General features: G+C 35.3%; 1 long non-coding RNA gene across 3 annotated transcripts in view; it reads left to right on the top strand.

Moving 5' to 3' along the window:
- The window catches only part of LOC120750828 (uncharacterized), a 91,408-nt gene extending 73,086 nt beyond the window's left edge, over positions 1 to 18,322 (top strand). For 2 of the 3 annotated variants that reach the window (XR_005700167.2, XR_009207680.1), the window contains 2 exons: positions 12,911 to 13,011; positions 13,136 to 13,208. This is a non-coding gene — a long non-coding RNA (uncharacterized LOC120750828). Of the gene's footprint in view, positions 1 to 12,910; positions 13,012 to 13,135; positions 13,209 to 17,836 lie in introns of those variants that run through there. The other variant, XR_009207679.1, reaches the window with a different exon arrangement.
- The last annotated feature ends 4,264 nt before the right edge of the window (positions 18,323 to 22,586 follow it).

Genomic DNA, 22,586 nt, shown 5'->3' with positions numbered 1-22,586 from the left:
CTAAATCTGTTCTCTTTCAGTTTGAAGCCATTCCCCCTTGTTCTACCACTACATACTCCTGTAAACTGTCTGTCTCTGTGTTTCTTGTAAGAATCGCAATTCTCATAGTCCTTCCTCGAAAGAAAGATGTTCCATCCCTCTAATTATCTTGGTGGCCCTCCTCTGGACTCACTCCATCAGGTCAATGTCTTTCCCATGCTGAGGAACCCAGAGCTGGATGCAGGGTTCTAAGTGGGTTTTCACCAGCACGAAGCAGAGGGCCAGAATCACCCTGTCCCTGATGCCCATGCTGCTTTGGATGCAGCCCAGAATACATTTGGCTTTCTGTGCTGCAAGTGTACATGGCTGGGTCATGTTCAGCCTCTCATCCCCCGCCACCACCAAGTCCTCAGCAGGGCTTCTCTCAATCCATTCTCCACTCAACCTGTGTTTGTGCTTGGGATTGCCCCAACCCTCTTGCAGAAACTTGCACTTGGCCTTGTTGAGCTTTATGGATAAGAAATCATTTGTCTTCAGTCTGAATCTCAGATAATGGAGTCATGGCTGATGATGATCATTCTTGGACAGGGGCTTTGAGCACCTCTGCATTGTTTGTGAATATGACAGCTGTTGATTATTTTGACGAGAGATATGCTGCATACATCAAGAACTAAAGATACTTTCTCTATATCTGAGTATTTTGGTAAGCATTTTATCTGAAATCCTTGTATCTCATTTTAGAGCACAAAATTGCCATGGAAGATATTGTTTTCTCTAAGCTTTATACAGTTAGTGTAGGTTTATACTGAGATACTTTCTATGACCTCAGAGAAGTCTACTCTGGATCATTTGGTACATAGATTTCCCAGCTTTTATTTGAATTCTTCATCCAGAGGGTTCTGGAGCAGGCTTCTCAGGGAAGTGGTCAGAGCACCAACCAGACAGAATTCAAGGAGCTTTTGGAAGATGTTCTTAGACACATGGTATGACTCTTGGGGATGGTCTTGTGTGGGGCCAGGAGCTGGACTTAATGACCCTTGCGGATGCCTTCCAACTCAGAATATTCTGATTCTTTGAAACAGCTATAAGAATGAAAGTAATAAATACAGCCTTTTTGTAGATTGCATCGAAACAATTTCTTTCTATTTTTAAGAATATTCATATTTTGGTTAAGAACCTGTTAAATCACTCAGTTTCACAGATATAGTTCTCAACTGCTAAATAAACCCCTCTTGCTTCATCGTATGATCTTAAATAGACATTTAAACATTCTGGAATGATTCCTTGGTTTTCTTGAAGAAACACATTGGCTATGAGATGCTGGTGTTTGTAAGTACTTTAAGCTATCACAGGCTAGCAGTGCCAGAAGAATGCTTACCTCTCACACCTGCTCTCACTTCAGCTCTGTGCAGTGAACCACACTGGAGAACTGATGGAGCTGAAAAATAACTGTTTCCTTCTGCTATGGAAGTTTTCATTTGAATCACTCTTTGTTCTGCCACTATGAAGTCGTGCCTGCTCAAGGGAGGATATGGCATTGACAGGATTGGTAACTTAGGGTGCTACTAGCAATTTACAAAGGTTGAGCTTCAAATGAATGTGCTCTTTTCTAGCTAACATGGTGCAGTAAAATTTCCTTGGTTTTCCACTCTAAATTACTCTTAATGTTTTGTATTTGCTTTAAATTAATCATGTTTGAATGAAAAGTTATTGTGTGAGGTGTTTTTCTTGAATCTGAGAAAATCAGGGATATATTTCCAACCCTGACTTAGATGGAGGTGAGGGAAGAGGAAAAGGATGATGGTGGGGGAAAGAGCCTTTGTAACTCATCACAGCTGCATTACAGGATGTAGCTAATCAAAGCTGCATTGCAGGATGCAGGAGACAGCACAGCTATTGAGTGTGAATGGTGAACCTGAGAGCCCTAAGCACACCTGCATCTCAGTATGATTAGTACAGCGCTCATAGCTTTAGAGAAGAATTACATGTTTTTAACTGCCTAAAAGGTAACTGGTATATATCATGCTGTGGAGGTGACACTGCTTCCCCTGAGTTTTTACCAGGCCGCTAGCTTTTCAATGATTATGTTGCAAAGATACTCACAGATGGACCATTTGTTAAAATCTTACTCGCTAGGGTTTCGATGCAGAGTAAGTAACACATCTCAAACAAAAGGTGGCACTCCAGAGATGGGCACCCCCATTGCAAGGGTCCTTGCAGCAATGTCTTGAGCTGGATTGCCTGAGACTCCTCAAGCCACTGCTCTGCTCAGTTCTTGCAGTTCTATCGGTCACCATTTCTGTGTGACAATCCCACCATAAGCAAGCTCCACTGCAACAGATTATTTCAAGCTACAGACAAAACATCTCCTAATTCTCTCAACTGTCTACAAAAGACTGCCCCATTGGACTTTTCTACATACAATTTGATCAATTTTGTGGCAGGAGCCTCCTGAGAGTCTCTGAGATAGCACATTTCTCCACCCAGGTTGTTAATCAACATATTTAAGAACAGAAATTGGTCTAGGCACTGCAGGGTTTCCTGGGGGAAATCTTCAGGGCAGTCTCAAATTTCCACTAGGAGAGCTTCTGCACCAATTAGTCAAATCCTTAATTGAAAGGGTGGCTAGAAGTTCGGTCAATCACTGTCTCAAGTCAGTTTATTGTCTAAATTACTCCATTATCTCCTCTATGCAGATGTATACAAGGGGAGTTTCTGGATCACCCAAGGAGTTAATGACTTGAGTGCATCAGGTGTGCACAGAGGCACAGCCCTGTTTCTCAGCTACACCACAATTATAACTATAGGACAAACTTGAATTTCATTCTTATATTTATACTTAAGTTCAATACGTCTTGCTGCAATTAAAACCCAGGCAACCTGAAACTCAGTACCTCAGTAACTGTACCATTGTTTAAGGAGTAAGACTCTACATTATAACCATTTTCAATAGAAATTATTTTAAACAAAACTTTTTCTAATAATATTTTTATGCTTTTAACAGATTCAAATTTTCTTCATAGATAATGCAAAGTGATTAAAAATAAATAGATATCTGCTAAAAAATTTAAGGCATGACCTATCTCCTTGTGTAGTGAGGGCCTAACTGAACAATGAAGTAAAAGTCTTGCATATGTGCTTTTACTTCTCTTTAGAACACTTAGTATTATGCCTACAACCTACCAAGCTGAAGAATAACAAAACCTCATCAGTATTTTTACATAGGTAATAGTTCTCACACAATTTACACCAAGGTTGCTAACTCACAGTAATGTCTAACAACTAAATGTTCACCCAGTGAGAACAAACTCACTAAGTTTGAAGTGCCAGTCTAATGAACTTATTGTGGTCCTTTAGGTTTTCGTAGGTGATGGTAAATGAAAGCCAAATGACTATACACAACTTATGCTGAAGGCAACTTGAGCTCCTCCATTCTCTTGTCTGAACAACTGAGCTCATCAAGGGTCATAGCTCTACAGTACTACTGAAACAAACCACCAGCTGATTACAGTTAGGAGCATCCTAGGGAAGGGAGAAGGGAGGAGTAGTCAACAGCTATATCTTGTGAAAAATATATCTCTTGCGCATCATTCTGGAACATTCATCTGGTAATCTCAGTTAATGGGAGGTTATGCTCAATTTGTAACTGAATGTTATAAATTCATATCTGTTTTAGTTCCATATCTTCTCCTTTGTCTTATCAGTACCAATGTTAAGTTAAAAAGAAGTAAGAAATTGAAAACAAACCAAGTCTCACCACTGTTAAATCTCAGCTGTTGTACAGATTTACCTACATCTTAAGAGTTACTACAAATACAGAGTCTGGGACATGGTGCTTCTTCATCACTTTAGAAGCTGTTTTTAACAGGTATTTCTTAAAGAGAAACATCTTAACTGAAATGCTGTTAATGCAGGCTTCTTAATCTCAAGACCTTATTCCTCCCTGCAGAATATCAGCAATTTCTACTGACTTTAAATAGAGGCAGTTTGTGTCCTGCAGGGAAGACCTAGGGAGCATTAACTAAAAAAGCTTTAACACAGAAAACGGTAACTGAGGTCATCTTAATTCAAATACTTTACACTGTGCTGGCCTTAAATGAACTAATTTGAGACCTATGACCTTAATGGAGGGATTTCTCAATTGACATAACTTTTAGCACATACAAAGTCTACCTGAAAGAGCCTTAGGAGCTCTGTGTAAGCATATTACTAAGCATATACTACAGTAAATGTAAAATTCTTCTAGATTTAGTAAAATCAGATGTTCATATAGAACCTGTCTGAGGAAAGCATATGATTTTTTGGTATTAGTAACTTTTTAGTGGAAGTAAGAATGTAATAATGAATTCTGATGCAAGCAGATTAAAATATAAAATTATAAACTTTTCCTGTGCCATAAAAAAAGTTATGTAAAACCAATGGCTCTGTTTCTTCTGTTAACTAGAAGAGATCCAGACTGACCGTTGTATGCAAGGCCCCAAAATAGCAGCTAATATGTAACTGAAAAATTTGGAGCTAGCATCATCTTTACAAAAGATTAGGTGTGCAAATATTTTTTTAAAATCCAAATCAAAGCCAGGGATCCGGTTAACAGGAATATAAATGATCAGAGCTTATGTTCAGGATTCAAGCTTCCCCATGTGATTTTCCCTTATCAAATATAAGAGGTAGCTGTTTGCATTGATATAGGAGAATTGTGTTTCTAAATCAATGTCCCATCTCCTATCCCCACACCCCCTCCCCCCAAAAATAAAAAATGCAAATGGAAAATAACAGGAAACAAAACCTGATGAAACAAAATAAATCCTTTGTCTCAATCATTACATCTCAGCTGGCAATGAATATAGAACAGTTGAAGGTATCTGTTGTGGTTTCTCAGCCAAGGTCTACCACAGCTACGTGGTGTGGTCAACATTGAGCAGACAAATGTGTTTCAGCTCATTCCTGGGATAGGCTGAGGGGGTGACTGAGCTCAAGGAGTCCCAGGGTGTGAGAAGATAATAAGGGGCAGGAGCTGTCACTGGAAAAAGAAGCGACTGTGGCCCTATTGCATCTCTGCTTCCTAGGAGTGTTGCCAAAGCATTTTCCCTTCTCTCAAAGGCAGATGAATATAAAATTAATCTAGCCACATTAATTCACTACTAATTTTTAAGAGTTTTAAAAGAGAAAGAGACAAATAAGCACAGGAAAAAAACGCCACAAAACAACCCAAAACACCTATAACACATGTTTTAAAGAACTAATGCAAAATACATTTTCCCAGTATGTGCGCATGAAATGCTAAGCAGACCAACACAGCCTGGGAATTTGTGCACACGTAATTCTGACTTCTATCTTCACATCAAGTATTTGGCCTGTAAGTATATGGACAGTTAAAAATGTTTGGACTTTATTGCATTTTTACAGATGCTAAAACAATATAATACTTGGCAATATCTAAACAGAGCATCAGTGCATGACTCCTGCATCAGAACCCTTGTAATGGAATGCTATTATATATACAGGTTTAGGAGAGAAAAAAACCAGAACTGATATAAAGTTCTGACTTGTCTTCCCACACAAAATTCCAAGATCTTTTTTTTTATTATTATTATTTGGTCAAGATTGCTACTCTCAAAATTGTGTGTTAAGTTTAGCTCCAGAGATTACATTTTTGTTCTCATGACCGTGTTTTTTGGGCTTAATACAGTCTGTTGATTTTGGACTGTTGAATCTGACTACATGTGTCAGACAAAGGGATTGGATCTGTGCCTACAGTGTCCCCTCCACTCACAAAATTTGCTTTGCAGAAATGACATCATTGGTGTTACAGATTTGAAGGTATTTCTTTACTGCTACATTATGTCCTCTCAGAAGGATATATTTTTCGCTCTGATTTTCTTCTGTGATGTATTAATTGATTTCTATTTCTAGTTTAAAATTGTACTTGTTTTATGAAAAAATTACTTTCTTATAAAGTTTCATACACTTCCACTACACATGAATACATTGATTTTATGATTACAATTAATCACTTTAGAAAATACAGAGTTATGCGTGTGGATATGACACAGAATTTCACCTACATTTTGAGAAATGATTCATTAAGATGTTTTTTCTCACTTTGTTTCTCAGATCACATTATTTTCTACCTTAAGGTCTTAACATGTTTATGGCAATGACTAATATTGTATAGAGTTCCTGATACTTTTGTTAATTGATTTTTTTTTCACATAACTTCTTTTTTGTACTTATTTATGTAAGGGAATATAAGGGAAAATTATATTCCATTCTTTGATGGTATATTTATGCTGCAGACTCCTGCCAGAACATCCATGTCAGTTGGGATAAATGTGGTGTCATTTGAGACTGATTTAGCTGTAGGAGCAAAAACCTATAGTGTAGACTACAATGGCAGAACATATTTTTGTCAGCTCTCTGTGAGAAAATGGGCTTTGCCAGACATAATAAAGGTATGTAACCACAGTAAGAGAGCTTTACTGACATGGTGTAACAGTTTAACTCTACTTAGAAAGCAGTTGTAGTTTGGATTTGTTTGATTTGGGTTTGGGGTTTTTTTGGATTTTTTTGTTTGTTTGCTTATTTGGGATTTTTCTGTTCATAGCAACTTTAGGCAACTTTTCAATGACACAAAAATCCATGAAAACTCCTGAATGCTTCTTCATCTTGACTCCCTGCAATATCAGGTGAAAAAAAATTATGTAAAACCTTAGAGATCTAGTACATTTTCGATTCTGGACTATTTGTCTACTTGATCCAGTTACTTTAGTAGATTATCTGGCAGGAGTTTGGTTCTAACAAGAAAAAGAATTGAAGAGAAGTTGTGCAAACAAAAGTAAATGCTCGGGAAAAGCTCCTAAAGAAAATAACTTGTTTGGTCCACCTGTGCATTATGTGTTCTTTATGAAGTTTATTCTAAATAAGATGACATAAATCCCACAATATGGTGCTATTTCCAAGAGTATGACTTTCACCATCATTTATGGTTTCACAGAGAACTTGATCAAATACAACTTTCTTGAATTTGTGTCTGTATTTGGGAATCCAACACCATGTAAATGAGTATTCACCCTACCTCAAAAATAAAAATATAGATGTCATGGCTCCCATGTTATTAAGCTTGTGATCAAACTCCTGGTTTATCATTGTGACAGCTGTACTTGGCAGTGGAGGGAAATGTCATGGCTGATATTCCAACAAGGAGCTCTTACTCTGGGATACTGTATTAGGTGAGGCCTTGGTCACAGACAACTCAGATTTGTTCCCTCAGAAAAAGATAATTTTTTTTTTTACAAGGATAGGGTTTTGGAAATGAGTAAACTGTATGCTCTAAGGACCCAGATGAAAACTTACTTCTTTAACAGACCTTTTAGAAACATTAAAAATATCCTGAAAACTGATGGGGAAATAGACCTAAAACTGTTCAACAAATAAACTCAATATCTATTGTATTTTTGGAGACAGGAAAAAAAAAAATACTAGACCTGAATACAAAAATAAATTAAAGCAATGTTATTTTAGCAATGCTAGGAATATTTTTTTAAATATATTTATTAAAAAAACCTAAACTCAGTACTTTTGTAGAAAATTGTTTTTCACTATCAGATTTTTAACAAACCTTATAGCAGATGTCTTTATGCTTTTATTAGTTTATATATTTTCCATGGGGCCTCATGATACTACATTCCCGATGAGATATTGTGGTTCAGACTTCCAAGTGCATTCTCTTATCTTATTGTGTTGGGTTTTTTTTTCTTTTCTTTCCTCATTTTTAATAACTTAGTTATGCACATATTTTGCCATTATGTCATACTCTTCTCCTGGTTCTGAGATAAAACTTTGAGGAACAACCTATTATTAGTCCAAGTATTCTGACTCTTCTTTGTTATTAAACTGATGAATGCTGTTATACTCCATTTTTGCCTTGAGGTTTTTGAAAAAGTAGACATCTTATCAGGTGGCTGAATTACAGGAAATACATTTCTCTAGTATATTTAGGTGTTTAAGCAATTACCAATCACATCTTTCATCTAACTATTTCAATCTTCACCTGTATTGGTCTTTACTTAATTTGCTCTGGCTTACCTTCAATTAGGTGCATTGTCCTTTACACTGGTTATCACAAAGGACTTATTTCTCTCTCCTGCTTTTTGTAATCCTTTAGGAAAATAATGATAATTATGCATTTATTGCTTTTGGATATTTAAACATCACATTTTACCTTGAAAAATTACAACAAATAGAGAAGTTCAAGTCAAATGTAGATTTGCTTTATGAGCCCCGAAGTAGAAAATTTCTGTAACTTTTTTGACTGTGTTATACAAGTGAGTTGAAGACTGCTTTAAAGTAACTTTTGTGTCTCGTGAAAGACAACTGGATTCCTCATAAGCATAGAGAAGGATTCTTAATGTTTCCTTTGTTTGCGGAGCAGCACCCTATATCATTTAAATTGATGAAACCTTAGAAAGGTTCACCCAGTTCTTTGCACTGCCAACAAAAACTTAAAGCAAAAGAAATTTCAGGAAAATCATTCTGTAGAAAAATTTTCTTATTTTGACTCACTTATTACCAATCACAAGGCTCATTTTAATCTTCCTTATTTCCTGAGGTTCTGTCCTTCGAAACAGCAGGTGTTGAAGTCTATCATATAGCCAAATTCTTCTTTATATGCATTGAGTGGAGTTGGTAGACATTTAATATAGAGGTACTTGAGGTGAAGCCAAATCCACATGAACCGTGCAGCTGTAAAATTGATTATAAGATACCATGTCAAGGCAAATACTTCATTCACTTCCCTAGAAAAATGAGTTAGAAGCTGGAATATTAGGTTGAGCAATTATATTTTAACTACCCAAAGTATTCCACATTTTGAAACTGAGCATCTCTTTGATTTTAGCTGTTGTAGGTCCCTCCTTGTCAGTCAGAAAAGTTACCATATCTAGCAGTATAAAGAATGTTTTCATTGCATGACATTCAAGGAAGTAAAGTAGGACATGCTTGCACAAATCAGTGTCAATATAGTCAGCCAGAGGGAAGGTCTTGTGGGAAGACCTATTGGACTACTGCCAGAAGTCTTTACTGACATACTGTCCCTGATAACCTGAAAGAGGGAAATTCTGAGTTTCCTTACTTTGTCAAGAACATTGGCAAAAATAAATAGTAATTTTATAAACTGTAGCTCAGGATAAAATGCCAGGTGGGAATAGGATAAAAATAAGAATAGAGAATGGAAGAGTCAAGGGATCTCTGACCTTGTCCTTTCCTCTTGCTAAGTATAAAATTTTTGGCAAATCTTGTTAAGATATTAGATATTATAGAGTTAATTGATGCCTTCCAATGGTAGATATTTTTGCTTCTGTTATTGTAGTATTTTGGAGCTTTCAATATGTTTGTGTTTGCACTTATAAACATAGTGAGCAAATACTATTTAGAATCAAAGGTTCTTCTCCAGAAAAATTGAACACTAAAGAATTTTTTTCTGATATTAAAGCAGATACTTCACCTAAACATTGACTAAAGATCCCCAGTTTTTACCACTAAGTACTAATCGTAGAAATAATCTAGCAATACAAATATTTTGCAAGATAGTATATATCCAATATAAATATGTATCTCTGTATAAAGAGATCTGACACATGTAAGAATTTTAAAAATACTGGACCCCTAATTTGCTTCCTTGATGTATAAGTATTATACAGATTTTGATTATTTTGCTGCATATTATTATGCTTTGTCTTATTATTTTGGCTGAATTTGGCCTCATTCTGTTTACAGGTAAACTCTGAAAAAGGATTGGCAGTATCGCAATATAAGATTTCACATCTAAAAATTATTTTAATGTAGTATGTATGTGTTTATGGTCTCTTTACCTTTGTAAGCTTCTTTTCATCAGTAATTGAAACATAAATTGAGAGTCTACAAGTCTGCCTACAATATTGCCCTTATGTAGAATTGAAAATGAAATTAAAAAATTAACTTATTGATTTTGCTTAGCTAACTAACCAGTAAACCAAAATCAGCATCTTGTGTTAAAAGAAGTACAGCTGATCAAAACTGATGTGCTTGTATAAGTATCTTTTTTTTTTTTTTCCCTTTTCTTTTCACTAAGTCAGTGTAAAAAAAAAAAAAAAAAAAAAGGAAGAATTTGATCAAAATGTTATGAAATTAAAATGCAGGGCATGATTTTATTTATCTGAAGAAGCATTCAAGACACTAAAGTATCTGCAGGACCATGAGCCAATCCATGAGTGATGTAATCCAGTCACAGAGGTGGGTTGGCAGGGACAGTGTCATCTGAAGGACAGGCTCAGAAAGGCATACATGGACAATGTGCAATGGACCAGGCAAGTGCAACTAGTGTCCAATCTGATTTTTAACTCCACAAGGCATTATCACCACACAGCTGATGTGGCACAGAGTGTGTCAAGCCAGCCCTGTGCCTCCAAGAAAGCAGCCCTGTGCACATCCAGCAAGTCTGAGGCACTGAAAGACATGAAGGAGGAATACAAGAATAATGTCTGGGACCTTTTGGCTTCTTGAGAAAGAACTGGACATGAGAACACTGGGTAAATATCTCTTCTGAGGTATTAAGGAAAAAAAAAATGTATAACTTCCATATTAGTGGCACTCATGATTAACACTGGGACAGAAAACACCAGTGAAATCTATCTTAGCAAGAAATTTTCCCCTTTTTCTGACATAGTTGTAATCCTGCCTTGGTTTAGTGCTGCTGAAAACAAACATAGTCTCAATATTTAGCCTTGTAATTTATATTTGGTTAAGGATTTAAATAAAATTTAATGTTTGTTAAACAATTTGCATAATACTTCCATAAAACCACATTTCTTTTAGGGAAAAAAAATAGAGAATTCCATCAATTTTAGTTTTAAGAATCTCATCTATCATCTACTGTCTGAACAGATGAAGTAAACAGCATGAGAGCATCTTGAAGCATTTGAAATGTGTGGTAAAGGGAGTAATGATCACATAAATATAGCATATAATTATTTCTACTTATAAAGGGACATTATTTCAATAGTATTTTTAAAGGTCATATATTTTGTGATGAAATATTCACTTGAAAAGAACTTGAGCATTTGAACCAGTTTCTCTCTGCATCTTTGAGCAAATTAACAGCAACTTGGCTTCAACTCATTGAGGTTTTCTTTCCTTCCTGCCCACAGCAGAAATCCCTCTGAGGATGAGTGGGCTGTTTTACAACTGAAACCTTAATTTGAGACAAAGAGATGTAGTGTAAAACTAACAAGTTGCTTTCTTTGTTTTGCTATTGGAAGAAAAAAAATAAGAAAAAACACCCCACAAATTATGATGCTGGCTACTTTAACCACAATCAATAATTTGAAATTCACAATTAATTCACCTGAAAACACCTGTAAGTCCTTATAAGATTTTATAAGCAATACCACCACAACTGTAGGGATCTCCAGAGAATGGATTACCTTACTCTAAGGAAAAATTATAGAATGAGGATTCACTCTTCATCTATGCTACATCGGGAGTCTTATGACTGAGTTAATGTTTAAAATTGTTTGTGCTTCATGGCAGAAAAATACCTCAGAAGGACAATCTGAGCTGCAAGAACCATATAGCACCACATAATACCCAGTGTGGAGTACTGGCAGGAGAAATATTTAAAACGCCTTTTCTCCAGAACTTAAGTGTAGGATGAAGAAAGAAGTGTTAGGTAAAATTGACATGCTCAAATATCTTTTAAAAAATCAGATATGTTGATAGAACTGCTTCTTCTCACCTTCTGTCAGCTGTGTACTTAAACCATTAATTCAAAAAGTGAATTTTTAGTTCAAACTCTTTTTTTCTTCTGTCTCAAGAGAATTTTCTAATCATATAACTCAAGATATTAAGGAGAGAAATTAATTTAGCTTTTTCTGACACTTTGAAGATGTCTTAGGCCAATGTGAAAACAGGAATTAATGAATTACTGGGAAAGCATTATGATTCTTACATTTAAAAACTCTAGATTTGTTTTCCTTTCTTGAGATAATTCCTGTATTTTGTCCATTGATTCTTGAATATAAAAGTAAAACAATTCCAACAGGCAAATTTTATTCTAAAGGAAATGGGGGAAAATGAAAATTTATCAATAAACTCTGTGCTGAAGAAACTATTTCACAACATTTTTACAACATTTCCTAAAGGAAATTTCTATTTGCAATCTACTGCTTGGTTTTTCTCTGAATGTGTTATAACAAAGCTGACATACTGAGACATCACTCTATTTCTACGTACCAGATCAGAATCTACGTACCAGATCTACGTCGTAGATCAGAATAATAAGTAAATATTTATTTAAGTCTACAAATATGCACTTAACAGTTTCTAATACTGCTTAATAGATTGGACCCCAAACTAACTGACCAGAATTATCATGTCAGGTGAAACACACCATTAGTAAAATGTGATGTGAACACTTCACTCTTACATTTTTCTTTTTCAATCACTGTCCATTCTCACATTTTCAACAGAATTATGGAATGTCCCCCTAAAGTATCTTTTCATTATTCAGCAATGTTTTGACCAATTTCCCAAGTGTGATGAAAAACCAGTTCAGGCACTGGCAAACCAGTATATGAAAGGCTTGAAGGACTTGTAAAAATCTTAAATAGCTGATCTGTACAAACCAGATTATTTTCAGAGCGATCCTTTGGAAGTAATGGTCTGTTGTTAACAAACAAACTATAATATAATACTTGCTCCATTATTTATATAGCTTCTTTAATGTGTGGCACCCATCATGAAAAAAATGCAGAATGTCTATTAATGCTTTTTGTGGACAGATGCAAGTAAGTAACAATATCCATTATCTTTCTGAAATGAATAACAGTGAAAAATGTTGCCCATAAGTGGAATCTGTCACCCTCCAGAGGTACCTATTTATTTCTAATTGTTACAGAGAAAAATAAAGGCTCATTGATGTGGAGGTGCCTAATTGATGAAGCATGAACTCCATCCTTGTGGGAAGATGAGGCATTTGAAAAGTTTAACCTCGCATGGGTAAGGACCTTGATAAAGTTAGATTACAAGACATAAAATTAAGGAAGAGAACTTGAAAAAAGTAAGACTGGAAGATCACTGGACTAAAAAAATAGTAAAGTGGTTTTGATTATCTTTTTTGCAGAGTCATAACATTATCCTAACTAAGAAAATGATAATCAGCATACAAGATGAAAGGAATGGATTTTGAAAAGGAAAAAATATAAGAGATGGATTCAGAGACTGATAGTACTCTTTATCATCTGCTCTTTCTTCACTGAGATGGGCTAAATAAAACATTTCTATTTTACAAGGACAAATAAGAACATAAATAAATTTCCTGTTACATTTTAGTAAACCTTCAACTAAGCTATTTCTTTCTATGTTGGTAAGCAATTTTGCTTAAAAGATCTACTCTAAAATGTAGTCCCTAGTGAATTGTGTACAAGCTAATTATGGATTGGTGAAAAATAAGAGAAGTGCTGACACAGCCTTAAATAACAGCATGCTAGACTAAAATGCCTAAGTTGGATAACAACTTCTGAAAATTTGCTCATTGGTGTGTGCAACACAGGCTTTTAAGCGAACGTAGCTGTTTGCAACTCAGCAACACAGCTAAAGAAATGTTTTGGTACATAAAATGATACAAATGTGATTAATATGTCACACTCAGATCAGTATGCTACACATTGTGCATCCACATAGTATGAATGGTCTCTGCACCATGAGGATTAGGGCTTAAGTAAAGGAGTAAATGTGAGTATTATCTATTTTGTACAGTTCAGAACTGCAGTAGGGAGATTATTGGCAATATCCAAGAAAGCTTGTTGGGGAGTTGAGGAGTGAGCTTCCCATAGCCTGATTAGTGTCTTGAACTTCTGTCATATTCTTCTGGTTTTTGGGTTTTTTTAGTTTGATTTTTGGGAAGTTTTCTGTATTTTTGCTTTATTTTGAGACTATCACATTATTTTTACTTATTTGCTGTTTTTTGTCTAAATGAATTAAAATTGCTTTTCAGACTAAGGTGAGTTGGTCCTGAGTTTCTAAACCTCAAGCTTAGCAGTGCTTACTTGTACAGTAAAAAACCCTGAAGCTATATTTATGAAAGGAGTATTTACTAAATTTAATTTTGCATACATCACTGGGAATGATGAAACACAAAAGAGAACAAATGTCTCCTTACCTATCCATTATGATAAATTCTTAATTCACTTTCTTGGGCATCTTGGCAGGGGAATTAAATTCTCTCTGTGCAGCTAGACATAGTTTGAGTTTGTCAAGGGAAAAGAACCATAGTTTTCTCAGTGCTGAAATCAAGCAGGAAAATGTGAAGGTAAAGACTAAGCATACCTCTGAGGTATTGGATCACTTGGATAAGATGTTAACTGCCTTGTCTGTTTGTTTGGTTTTTTGCTTGTTTTCTCAGGTATCTAGCCTCTGATATGACTTCTCCTGTGGAAGAACAGAGCTTGTTAACATGCTAAATTTGTACGCTCTTCTCTCAAAAACTTATGTTACTTGGGAGGAGAGCCAGCAATCTGGTGACGTGGTTATCATCCACCGCTGTAGTACAGTCACCATTAGGCTGGGAGTCTGTGTTTCTTGAGTGGAAAGATGAAGGACATCCTTAGTAAGATGTGCACAAAGTGCAGGATGGTTGTTGCATGAATATGCCATGGTTTAAGAGCACCAAGGGCTCTCTCACACTTTTGTGTGTAGAGAATAGCAGTTCTTTTATACAAAGAAATAAAGATGAAAAATTTAAATGAACATATCAATCACTGAACTAAGGAAGTTTTATCTCTGTAATCTTAGGGGGCAGAAAGCAGATGTTTCCTTTTTTTTCCCCCTACATGCAAAAATGAGGTCTAGGAGAGTTGTAGTAATGAAAAAAGCCCCCATTGAGCTTCCCACTCCACATTTATTTCCCTTCCTCTAAGTAAATGCATGTAGCCCTAAGCTTAGCAATAATCAATGCAAAGTTAAATATTTATTAAAAAAATATTTAAAATATCATCTGCACTTTTATCTTGCATGTTTATGGTAGATAAGAGGAAATGTTTTCAGTCAAATGTAAAAACATTAACATTCTATTTCCTGTAAAGAGGGTAAATTACCTCCCATTAAATATCATATGCAGGAAGTTTCCAAAAGCTTCAAGATCGCTTAAACAATCACCTTTCTGACGCAGCTGCCAACCCTTTTTTGACTCCACTGTTTGCTGAAGCATCTAATCTCTGCTAGATTAATTCCATGGAGACACATTCCAGTAGGTTAATCCCTGCTACATTGGATTCTTGACAGAATAAATGAGAGACTTCTGAGTACTGAAGTTTTAGATTCCAACCTCCTTATTTAAAATTAAAACAAAACATAATAGTGCTAGACCTAGAGTCTAGGTTCTTAAATATGCTTCCAACACTTGCAGAACTATTTTGCTTTAGAAAAAGACATTGTAAATTTCAAGAATTATTACGAGGTATATACTGTACTAATCCTAATATTGCAGACACATACAAGAATAAAGTTGAAAACTTGTCTGAGTGATGGTAACAATAGTTTTGATGGAGCCAATTACAAGGTTATTCATGCATATAATCATACATATAAATATTTACATGCCCAGGTATATTATTAAAAACTCATTTTCATAAATGCCTTTATCCTGCCTCCATTGAGATTATACTTCTGGATCCTATATGTGAAGAAAAACTGAAATACAATTTGAACCTTTCCTAGTTTCCATTTTGTGAACACAAGAGTAGAGGGAGCAAAGAAAATGTGAAACAGAAAAGTGCACTCACTTTTATAAAAGAAATCATTACAGAAAATCAAAATGGAGTCTGCACTGAAGTATTTTCATACAAGTCTTTAGATGAAATTCTGATTATAAATTACAGACACTTATTAATAATAGTTATGTCTCTTTTTACATAAACACCTGCTGAAAACTCATTGAGAACAAACACTTTTTAGTTGTTCCTCTGTAAAGTTGTGTATATTCTTCCATTTAGGTAATCTACCAAAAAAAAAAAAAAAAAAAAAAAAAAAAAAAAAAAAAAAAAAAAAAAGTTTCCAAAAACTACGTTAAAAATGTATGCAGCACCAAAAGCAAAATCCATTTATATCTTATATCTCTCCTAGTTATTACTCAGAAAGTGTAGGATAAATCACACTGTCTCTCACTGTTCATATGATCCGCATACAGCTAATGTTTTAAGCAGGGGAATACTGAAATGTGAAAGTACATGAAATTACTGCAGGTTCACCCAAGAAAAATAATATTTATTAGTTCTCTTTAAGATAGTCTTGAGATAATAGCCATGATCTTACTTATATTAAATAAAAGTAGGATATCTGTTTACAGAAGAGGACCCAGAGGGGAAATAACGATGTACAAAAACCTGTTTGATTTATATAGTTCTGTGACTTAGAATACCAGCCTGGGATTCTCATGACAATTTTACAGTTGGAATAATAAACAATTTTCTTCTAGATCAGCTGACAAATTCCAAATAATAACTTGTTCATTTCAAGCAAACATTCACTTGACTTCCAGTGCCAGTTTAACAGTTACCCTGTGAATTAAGGACATTATAATTTTTTGCTACATAATTTGTATTACTAGTGAAATATTTAACATGTATTTGTAATCTTTCCCATAGGAAAATTTCTAAATGTATTCATCTTATTTTCCAGGGGTTTTGGTCCCTTGACAAAGATAGTGATATCTTGTCTTAAATTCTGTGAAATAGTGATCACCTGCTCACATACAGATGCAGATATTGTTGCAGCCTTTGTGGTAATAAAAGCTTTTATTTAAAATCCTCTAATGAGCCATTGAGGAAAGGATATGAGTAATATTTGATATTCAGTTCATATAACCTTGACAGACAGCCAATGCAAAGCATGGGAGAGGAGCACACAATGAAACCAGTATGGAAAAAAAGAAATCCTTTTAAACATATACTATTGAGAGGGAGTTTTTCTCTTCATCCCTCACTCACAATGAAAATGAATTGAGGTTAAATGAGTTTCCACATCCTCACACATGGACAAATGTATCTGCCAAACTCCCATTTCATTTGATACAGTATCATAAGGGGATCAAGATAGATTCACTGGAAAGTTTATGGTAAATATGCATCCGCAAGTCCAAAAAGTTAAAGAAATGAACACTGGAAAAGGGTATATGTGTTTTGATATCCTCCTGAGTTGAACTCTCTTTTTTCTGGCTATACATCCTATAATAAGTCACTGGAATACTTCTGACATCAGGTTAAAATGGCCAGGGGTCCCTTCTCTAACTTTTTGCAATTGTCTCACACGGAACCTAAATTCCTAACACTTTCTTGAATGGATTCTGCCGTAACTCAATAAAATGTGCTAAGGGGAACCAAGGAGCAATACTGGAGCAAATTTGATTTCAGCTTCCACCCACCCTTTAATTGCTTCAGTGTCTGAAGTCTCTGACCATTTAATCTTTGAGGCACTAATAATGTGCCCAAATGATCAGTTACAAGTTTTTAAAAATTGCCTTGTGTACATGCATTAGGAGCTCTTGGTAGGCTGCGGTGGGAAGAAGTTGCTATAGAAACACCACCTTAACACACTCCTTTCACTGATGGCTATAAAGAGATAACAATGGTCCCTGAATAACTACTACTAATCCACATGATATTCGAAAATTTTTAGGTTTTTGCTCTCAAAATTCTTACTTGCTATGCCAGGGAAACTCCTCCTCCTTCCCTGCACTCTAGCCTCCCACCTTTTCATTCAAACCTTCCCAGATGGAACTTTTCTTGAATATATACTATTCTGTGTTATTTTGTTCTGTTTCGTACAGGCAGATGAATTCAGCTGTGATCTACACAATATGAAGAACTCAGCAAGATTAAATAAAATCAGCTGCTTTGTCAGAAATACCTATGCAACCAACTGGCAAAATATGTTGAGAGCATCAGGTTGGAGTAATGTTTGGAAGAAATGAACCTTTTTTATTTCCTGTCGCTTTTCCTATCTGATTTAGAAACTGCTGTCCCATCCCTTGATTCATTTTACCTTCTTTCCAGAATTTTTCTCTGTAATCTGGTATGTAATTAAATGTGTCCTTTCAGCCATTCCTTATTCATCTTTTAACATTCCCAACATTTAATTACCTGTAGGGAATAGAAGTACGTGGAAAGTATTATTAATCTTTCTCAATTGTAATTGTGATTTAATTTGAGATGACAATCTCTGACAAAAACTCAAAAATTAAATCTACCCAGGACTAAAACTAAATCCAAGATATCTCGTGGAGTTTACCACAGTCAAACCTTAAACCATTACTTCAGGAGGTAGGAGACCTGACTTCTAGAGTATCCTTAGCTTGGAGAGAGGTATAAACCTAAGAGAACATGATGGCCTTCTTTCCCATTCAGATTGTTTCCTATTCTGTTAAGGCAAACCAAAAAAGAAAAAAAAAAAAAAAAAAAAAAAAAAAAAAATGAGCATGCATTTGAAGCAGAATAATTAGAGAACTTATATAGAATAAATTATCACAGCTGGATTGTCTTCCAAGGGCATTGAAGCAAAGGAAAAACTTAAAACAGTGTCTTTCTCTGCAGATGTTAGATATCTACTTTCTTCTGCTTGCTAAGAGTGCAGATGGTTCTTTTAGATTACTTTAGTTAGTGACCTTCTCATTTCTAGATGTGAGCCTCTACAGTGTCATTTGGGTAATATCTGGGCTAGATATCTGAAGTGTTAAAAATTTCAAATTCCAGATTAATTTCCTCCTTTATAAAATTCCCAATTCTTGTAACTAAAAGGAATGTATTAACTTTTTTGTCTGTAAACACTTGCAAAATTATTCTCCCTGTCAGATTTTTCCATTTAACTGTTTGCCCTGTTTTGGACTGGGATAAAGTTAATTTTCTTTCTAATAGCTGTTGCAGCGCTGTGCTTTTTTATTTAAGATGAGAAAAACTTTAGTAACATGCTAATGTTTTAGTTGTTGCTAAGCAGTGTTTACACTAAGTCAAGGACTTCATCTTCTCACAGTACCCCACCAGTGAGTAGACCTGGGGGCACAAGAAGCTTGGAGGACACACAGCCAGAACAGCTGACCAAAACTGGCCAAAGAGATATTCTGTACCATACGATGTCATGCTCATTTCATAAAATGGGGAGGTGTCTTGGTTTTGAAAGACAGTTGTCTGCCAAGAAATGCTAGAGCCTCCCTTGGAACGGAGAATGTAAGCCCCCTTCCCTCCAAATTATTATAATTTTGCAATTAGGGGCTTTCAGACAAATGGGAATAGGAATAACAGTTCTTTACTAGGAATATTAAAAAACAAAAAGAAAATACAAATGTAGTAGTACAAAAAACCAAACAAGGTAGCAAACAAAAATCCTGGAAAAACCCTGACAGAGTCAGGGATATGACCTGGCATCCTGTTGTTCAGGGTGTTGGAAGCAGTCCAAATAAGTCCTCCTGGAGTAACAGATGTGGTTCTGTGGAGTAGAGATGGTCCTGTAGAAAGTCCAGTGGTGACGAGATGGGCCCGGTCTTCCACTGGGAATCCAGTGGAAAAACAGGATACCTTGTGTCCTCCAGTCCCAGTTTTTACCTAGCTAGTAACAGTTGGCTCCTCCCCCACTGTGTGGAGCATCTCACAATGGGATCATGGAATGTGTCATGTCATTGGTGGGCCCTAATGGCCCATTATCAGAAGATGTCCCCCTGGGGAATGGAGGGGTGATGAAAGAGATCAGAAACACTGCCCCACCTGGTTTTAATGGCTGGGCCATTATCAGAAGGCATCTACCCCCCTCCCCCCTGGAGTTAGAAGGATAAAACATATCCCAAAAAATAGCTTTCAGCTGATGAAATAGAATACACATTTTTTAGGTTACATAATCCAAGACAGGATGGTTGCTGCTTGGGAACTATCTGGGCATCAGTGAGTTGGTTATAAGTAATTACACTGTGCAGCTCTTTTTTTTTTTTTTTCTTCATATAATTTATATTGTTTGTCCTTCCTTTTCTGCATATATAGCATGCCATAGTAAATACAGAGGATAATATAGTGTATACTACGTATATATAGTATCTTTTTCTGGGTTTTATGTATATAGTATGCTGTAAAAAAAAATCAAAACCCATCAAAATCCTTTGTGTACTGGTTCCAGCCAGTTTTGCAGTAGGCAGGAGGAGGAATGGATAGAACTCAAAGTTTATTCTATACCACTTCATGTCATTGCAGGGGGTGGGGAAGGAATTTTCTTCTGAGAAGGGATTCCTTCCAGTCAAGCAAGAGTGGTGGATGGAGCAGTGGGATAATGCTGGTCCCAAGACAGAGCAAACAGTGGGTTGGCACTGGTGCTGGGCTGAACGGAGCTGTTGGGGTGGTGTAGCTATGGTTGGTTGAGCTCTATGGTGATCACTTTTGCATGTGAATCACTCTCTCTTTTGGGCATTTTTATTATTAATGTTGTTGCTGTTACTGGTTTTTTTTCTTCTTATCTCAGTACTGTTTCTAGTAAATCATTCTTATCTCAACTTGTGATCTTTAACTCTTTTCCAATCTTCCTCTCTATCCTGTCAAAGGGAGTAGAAGGATATGAAGTGAAAGTGAGCATGCAGCACATGATTTGAAGAGTCTAGTGTTTTGATTTGGGAGCATTAAATTGGCAAGTACATTCCTAAATCATGACAGTTACGTAAAAGTTATTTTGACAAAATAATTTTTTTCTATGGAGCTGTAATAATATCATATATTTTTAATGGAGGAAAATACAAAATGTTTTTGGCTTTGTTTTATTATATCTGTGTAAACAGTGGAGTTGCTTTGATTTTATTGTTATTTTATCCTATTTTTTAGCATGGCTACAGTTTTGGAAAAATCAACTTTTTAAAAGATTTAACAATAATTTTTTTCTAACAGTTGTTGTAATGTCTTATTTTCTGGAGGTAAAATGTATTTATCTATAAATGTAATAACTTATCTCTTAATAGTACCAGAATTTTGTTTTCACAAAAAAGAAAAAGAGGAAGAAGAAGAAAAGAATCCTGATTTAGGAAGCTAAAATCATTAAATCTATCTGGTTTGTGCTCTTTATAAGCAATGAGAATGGATTTCAAGAAACCAAAGTGTTCCATGAACTTAGTTTCATCCATATATGAAGAAGGACTACCTTACTCAATATGATTAATCTGAAAAAAAATGTTGAATGTCTGGTACTTTAATGTCATCTCACCTTATTAAAATGAGACACATGCAAATGTTGTGTTAAAAATTTCCAACAGTTTTTACATGAACCCTACATAGGCTGATTTATACAATATTAAGAGCAGCTGGGGAATTCTTTTTATTCAAATCTTAGATAAGTGATATCTCACCATCATATACTATCAGGAAGCAGTCTCTGGTCTGATGTAACAAGAGTTATCTCCTGTTGTATTACCTTTCCTTTATTTTGTGTTTTATTTCCAATTTCAGAGATATTTTTGTAGTTCAAAGACTTCTCATACAGTGTGAGTGCACAGTTCCCACTTCTCTGTCACACTAAATCATTGCTTATTTATTCACCTAAACATGTAGTTGAAACCATACTTGAAAGTAATAAATTTTTTAGATATTCTCACAGTAAAGTTGTTGGGTTTCTAATGCTCTCTATATTTCCTTGGGAGGAACTAGTGTACTACTAGCAGGTGAGATATTCCTATGGGAAATATAAATTTCTGTCTTTTCATTATCTTTTATCTTTTTGTTTATAACAATTTAAGGAGATAACATGAAAACATGGCACTTCTCACTCCAGACACTGAATTCTTCTTCATCATCATCATCATCATCATCATAACAAGAAACAAACAACAACCAACCAAACAAAAAAACCTAATCAAAACCCTCAACCATCTAAACAAACAATTTCTTCTCAGTTTGCCTTTGCCACTGCTTAGACCTGAAACATTGAACATGTCTTTTCCCATTGTTTGTAGGGATGGCAAACATAAATTTAAGACAGTCATTATTTCACCTTTGGTATGCCATGGACACAGGGTCTTGAAGTAATTTTGAAGTGAATATTATCCTGACTGTGCAATGGTAGCTGGCTGTGTATGATCACTAAAATAGTAATCCTATTAAGTAACAAGACAGCTTTTGAGTTTGATCAGAAATCCAAAGGATTTCTTTAAACTATGTTTCATAATATTATACCATTAAAATTATACTGTACTATATACTCAATGGGAAAAAAAAAAAAAAAGTCAGTTATTATGTCTGTAATCATTACGTGATTTTGAAGGTTAATTGGTAATAAAATCTAAAATGTCCAAGCTGTTACAATCATAACTACTATATCATTTTTAGAACAAAGATCGCATAACTAGTGAACTATAACAGACCTCCCAGTTTTTATGAAATATGTCTCAGGAGGTCTGTTAATCTCTTCAGGGCCATCTGTCCTGTTTGAATCAGAGAAGATAAAGACTTTTGGGATCAGGGAGAAAGTAGGGCAATGCATTCTGGGACATATCTAACTTAGGTAGAAATATCCAGAAGGGGCTGTTAAACAAGGATCATTGAACAGGACACATGAATGAC

The sequence above is a fragment of the Hirundo rustica genome, chromosome 3 (genome assembly GCF_015227805.2).
Source record: "Hirundo rustica isolate bHirRus1 chromosome 3, bHirRus1.pri.v3, whole genome shotgun sequence".
Taxonomy (NCBI): Eukaryota; Metazoa; Chordata; class Aves; order Passeriformes; family Hirundinidae; genus Hirundo; species Hirundo rustica.
The sequence above is the reverse complement of the archived record's forward strand: the minus strand, read 5'-3'. Positions and strand labels throughout refer to the sequence as shown.